Source organism: Gekko japonicus, unplaced genomic scaffold, assembly GCF_001447785.1.
Source record: "Gekko japonicus isolate JY-2015 unplaced genomic scaffold, Gekko_japonicus_V1.1 scaffold892, whole genome shotgun sequence".
Lineage (NCBI taxonomy): Eukaryota > Metazoa > Chordata > Lepidosauria > Squamata > Gekkonidae > Gekko > Gekko japonicus.
In genome coordinates, this window is record NW_015174869.1 from 577,056 (window position 1) to 582,588 (window position 5,533).

The following is a 5,533-nucleotide window of genomic DNA, read 5'->3' on the forward strand; positions in this document are numbered from 1 at the left end:
ACAGACCTTTTGTTTACAACAAGGCCCAGTCTGAGGCCTCTTCTAGTCATGCAGTGGAATGAACTGACTGATGGCTCAAGGTGTATCATGGACTGTACCACTTCAGACTATGGGGGGCGGGGTTAAATTAGCCACAGTTCCGCAACATCAATAAATAGAAAACTAGAACAACCTGTGAAGGTCTAGGTTAAAACTTCCCTCGGCATTGGGCTTATATTTAATTTTCAGGAAGCAAATGAGGACATAAACCAAAAAAGTGTAGTTTTCCCCACCTACAGTCTGAAGTGGTACCACCCATGCGACCACCTCAGAAATCAGCCACCTCACTCTACTTAGTGGGATTGTGAGAAGCCCCCGGCAAGGGACCACACAATTGTCCAAAAGGGCCCACCCTCAGCTTTTTGTTCCCATTAAGAATGATAAAACTTCTGTTACCAGACTTTTCAGCTCTTCTTAATTCACTGAATTGAGCTTAGTAGGATTCTGGCTAGACTTTCTTAAGGTTTGCTCTCAAAGGCTGCGGTCAGACGGCAGGCTTGGTGTAGTCTGGCCATGTCTCTAATTTCTCTGGAGCTATTTGTTCTGGAGAGTTTCAACCAGACATGCCACCCTTACCCCTTACCCCAAACTCACCCCATGGTGGACCAATCAGACTACTGCTGCATGGTCACCACGGAGAAGGGGGTTGAGCAGCTTCTTTTTTAAAGGTCTTTTTGCACATGTGCAGGACCACTTATTTGTCAGGGTGAATATGTGGTTATGCTCACATTGCTAACTGGGGGGAAATTGGTGGTCAGGAAGCAGAAGCCTCAGAATTCCCAACTGGCTCGAGCATGCAACGGAGAGATCAAATGTCCAGAAATGTTCAGTGAGACCAGAACAATCCGTATACACCGGACCAGGGTTCCCTCTAAGCTGAGTTAGTGTGAGCTAGCTCACAGTTTTTTAGCCTCCGGCTCACACATTTTTGTCTCAGCTCAGGAAGGACGGGCTCCGGGGCAAACTAATTGATGCAGCAGCCCAATCGCTCGCTCACAACTTCAATGCCGGTAGCTCACAAAGTCAGATTTTTGCTCACAGGACTCCACAGCTTAGAGGGAACATTACACCGGACTTTCTCTGGTGACTGGAAACTTGGGGTGAGGATTGGGGGCCGACAACTGGGGAAGGGCAGACAGATGTCACTGTCTGGACGAGCATGTTAAACACGGAAGGGAGAAGCGATGACATTGGCTCAAACTGCTCCTCTGACCGCAGCCAAACACACATAATAAAATGCATGAGGAAGACTGCAATAAGTGCTGCATTTCACAGGCTAAGAGGCCATCAGGTTCCACCCCAGTTCTAACATAAATGACACTACAGCTGCCATGTTCCACCTTCCCACACCCATGTCAGCTTATGGACCTCATGAGATACAGTGACCCTATGCCGGTTTTTAAATCACCCCAGACTCTGAATTTTAACCCTCCAACCTGGTAGTAAACTCAGTGGGACTAACTGTTGAGTAAACAAGCCTAGAAAAGAGCTGCAAGTGTTTAAAAAGGTTACCCTCAGCTGAAGCTAGGCTTGCCTGCCTCCCAGTGGGGCCTGGCGTTCTCCCAGTATTACAACTGATCTCCACTACAGGCAGGGCTCTTTTTGTAGCAGGAACTCCTTTGCATATTAGGCCACACACCTAATGTAGCCAATCCTCCAAGAGCTTACAGAGCTCTTCTTACAGGAGCTACTGTAAGCTCTTGGAGGATTGGCTACATTAGGGGTGTGTCGCTTAATATGCAAATGAGTACCTGCTACAAAAAGAGCCCTGAGTCAGGTATCTGTTCCCTTGGAGGCAATGGCAGCTTCAGAGGGTAGACTCTATGGTATACCAAAGATGACAGGTGAAATCCCCCCCCCCGATTCTCCCCTCTGCAGGCTCCTCCACCGAATATCCAGGGATTACCCAGGCCAGAGTTGGAAACCCTCACTGAAAATGAGATGGGCTTTGTTTTCAAAGTGCTTGACCACTTGTAAAACGAGCCAGACCAACTAAATTTCTCCCTACAGAGCATCCAAAGTTCTGTTGGAGAGGAGGAAGGAGGAGGCAGAGGAGGAGGAGATTGGATTTATACCCCACCCTTCACTCGGAGCCACAGAGCAGCTTACAAACTCCTTTCGCTTCCCCTCCCCACAACAGACATCCTGTGAGGTAAGTGGGGCTGAGAGAGCTCTGACAGAAACTGCTCTTTTCAAGAACACCTCTGTCAGAACTATGGCTTACCCAAGGTCATCCATCAGCTGCATGTGGAGGAGTGGGGAATCAAACCAGCTCTCCCAGCTTAGAGTCTGCGCACTTACCCACTACACCAAACTGCCAGAGAAATTTGCTGCCATTAGTAAGCTCTGCGTCGAGCTTTGGAGGTGTTAAAAAAAACCCTCCATTTTCTCTCCCCACCCCCTCTGATTTAGAACAGGAAACATTTGTCCTTGCACTTTTATATAAAGATATTATGTTGGTGCATCATCCGCTATAATCCACTTCAACCTTCTGGGGCCTTCCTTTCAACATCCATGTGTGAGCCATTTTTTCCTTCTTCTTCATTTTGAAAAGGTGCAGAAATAGTTAAATCTGAGAGCCACCATTTGAGGACTGTATATTGCAGAAAGAGTAGAAATGCTTCATTAAGAAGGATTTAGGTATTTACACCTGCTCTCCTCTCTCTCTCTCTCTCTCTCTCTCTCTCTCTCTCTCTCTCTCTCTCGCTTTTTTGGAAGTCCAAAGCAGATACAAGAGGAACTGGGGAGCAAAGTGACAATAATTTGGAAACAGTGTTTGGGGTATGATGCTTTAACCCCCCACAACGTCACTTTCAACAACTAAATCACCCTTCTCTCCAAAATAGCTAGTTCCATCACTCAGGAATTACTTTTTCCACAGGATGGGAAGAAAGGAGAAAATGGAAAACGGGACAGCCTTCCTGACCCAAGTCAGAGCCTCCTCTCATGGCTCCTTTGAACTGGGAAAACAATAACATGGACGAGAGATACAAAGTACCATCAGACTAACACGGCTACTCATCTTGATCTCTGCCTCCCAATCCTGGACTTCCTCGGTGATCTCCCATACAAATACTAAACAGAGTCAACCCTGCTTAACTTTTGAGCTCTGACAAAATCAGACCAGCCTGAGCTTTGGAACAAACTGCCCTTTACATCGGAGTTTGGAAATCCCCATTTTTTAAATCCTAAAGTGTAGGAAGAAGGTACAATTCTGAGCAAGGTGTGTTAACTTGCCCCACCCTCCACGGAACCCCCTCCCCTCAACAGATACCACACACAGCCTGATCTTCTCACATGCACCTTTTGTGTCGTCCTGTTATTTCCACTAAAATGGCTCTGCTCAATACATTTCAAAACCAGTTACTCATAGAAGCAGATAGTGGTAGGAATATGACACCACAAGCAATGATACTTCAGTGATACCAGATTTAACACTAAATGCATGCGTGCACACAAACACACCACTAAACTACAGGCTGCCTCTGTCCTTAGGATATTTTCATCAGTGTCTTAAAATGGACATTTTCACCCAAAGATCTTGGATAGCACTATTACTGCTCCTAATTTTCACTTCCCTGCAATAAAGGCCATCCCTTTCCCCTTCAGCTAGTGCAGGACATAAGCCCCCCACCCTCCACTTCCTCAACCCAGAAAACGCAGAACAGAGGACCAATAATGAGCGCCATGAACAGCGCATAGGCTCACGGGTGACACAAAGAGAGCATCAAGGTAGAAATTATCCAATTAATTTTTAACATAGATCCCTGCACGTTCAAAGAGCACTTCACTAATTTGGTTAAACTCAAACAGGAGTTCTGTAAAAGTCTGAATTTTGTTTCAGCACAAGCTTTCATGAGCCAGAGCTCACTTTTGTCAGAGACATGGGCTCTCTGGCGGTGAGATATCATAGGCTCTCTGACGAAGTCGTCTCTGACTCATGAAAGCTTAGGGTGGACTGATGTTTGTTCTTATTTAAAATGCTTCTGGACCCCTGTTTTAATTTTGCTACAGCAAATTGAATAGCGGGGCTACCCTTCTGGAAGGACACTAACTGAGACAGACAATATTCAGGAGGACATAAAGGTGCTCTGAATGCCACCTGTGAAGATGCTCTAAGCAGCCTGAAAAGCAGGTTTTGTGTATCTCTAGTGTGCAGGGGATGAGAACATATTAATATGGGATACATGCAGTTTGCAGGATACCAGAAGAAATAAATGCAAGACTTCCCTTGCTTGGTGAGACGGAACACAATGCCACATGTGTACCCCTATTAATTGTTTCTCTGGTGCTGTTTACATTTTTAAGCATACACCTTAAAATAAATGCAACAATCGGATATTTGAAAAGGCAAGCACCACAAAGGATGCTTGTCAGAGAGGTGGGATTGACTGCATCACCCTGGTTGGGTCTGCCCTTGGTAGCAAACCCGGGTTTGTCAGTAGATAACACATCGAATGCATTCCTCATGCTGAGCAAAGCCCAGGTTGGTCCAGGGGATGGAGCAAGTCTGATCATCAGTTGGCACCCTCCCCTTTTCCTTTCCAGGGGATCAAGTCCCAAGAATGTATTTGAAGGTGTTAGAATATTATGTTATAATTGAGTTAATAATAATAAAGGGGGGGCTGGGAAAGTGAAATGCACAGCAAAAGCAGCAGAACAAAGCAGGGGGCTGGGAAAGTGAAATGCACAGCAAAGAACAGAAGGACAATGAAGTTTTATTCAGGGTATAAGCTTCCGTGTGCATGCAGACTTCTTCAGTATCTTCAGTATCTCCTTTTGTATCTGAAGCAGCAGAACAAAGTTTGGGTGCAGTGCCAGTGGCCCCTTTAAGACCCACAAAGTTTTAGCCAAAGTGTAAGCTGTTGTGTGCAAAGCACACTTTTTTGCACATGAAAGCTTAGACTTTGAATAACACTTTGTCTTAAAGGTGCCCCTGGACGCAAACTTTGCTCTGTCGCTTCGGACCAACACAGCTACCCACCTGAACGTATCTGAAGAAGTGTGCTGCTTGCACACAAAAGCTGACACTTTGAATAAAACCTGGCTGGTCTCAACGGTGTCCCAGGACTCGAACTTTGCTCTCCTGCTTCAGACCAACACGGCTACCCTACTTATCGCCAGGATAAAAGTTTGTTGGTCTTAAAGGTGCCCCGGGACTCGAACGTTGCTCTGCAGCTTCAAGCCAACACGGCTACCCCACCTGCATCTCACCAGCAAAGAACGAAACCTGGTCGCACACCTGTAAGGACCCGATCAACTTCCGCAGGTTAAGTGCGCGCACAGACACACACACACCCCAAGACGGCCAGGAAACCCCTGCTGCTTCGAGGCGCAGCAAGCCAAGATGGGCCACTTCCCCGGCGCTCGCCCTTGAAAACTTTCTGCCAGGAGTTCATTCAACGCCGGGGGCTTGCGTAAGCCACTTGGACCCTTGACTTCCCCCCACCCCCCCGGGTTCAAAGGCCCGCGGCCCCAGCGACCGAGCAGCAGG

At 47.0% G+C, this 5,533-nt stretch overlaps 1 protein-coding gene across 1 annotated transcript in view; it reads right to left on the reverse strand.

Moving 5' to 3' along the window:
* Positions 1-5,533, reverse strand: part of SLC7A10 (solute carrier family 7 (neutral amino acid transporter light chain, asc system), member 10) — a 66,890-nt gene that overhangs the window by 61,164 nt on the left and 193 nt on the right. The gene's annotated exons all lie outside the window — the stretch shown is intronic.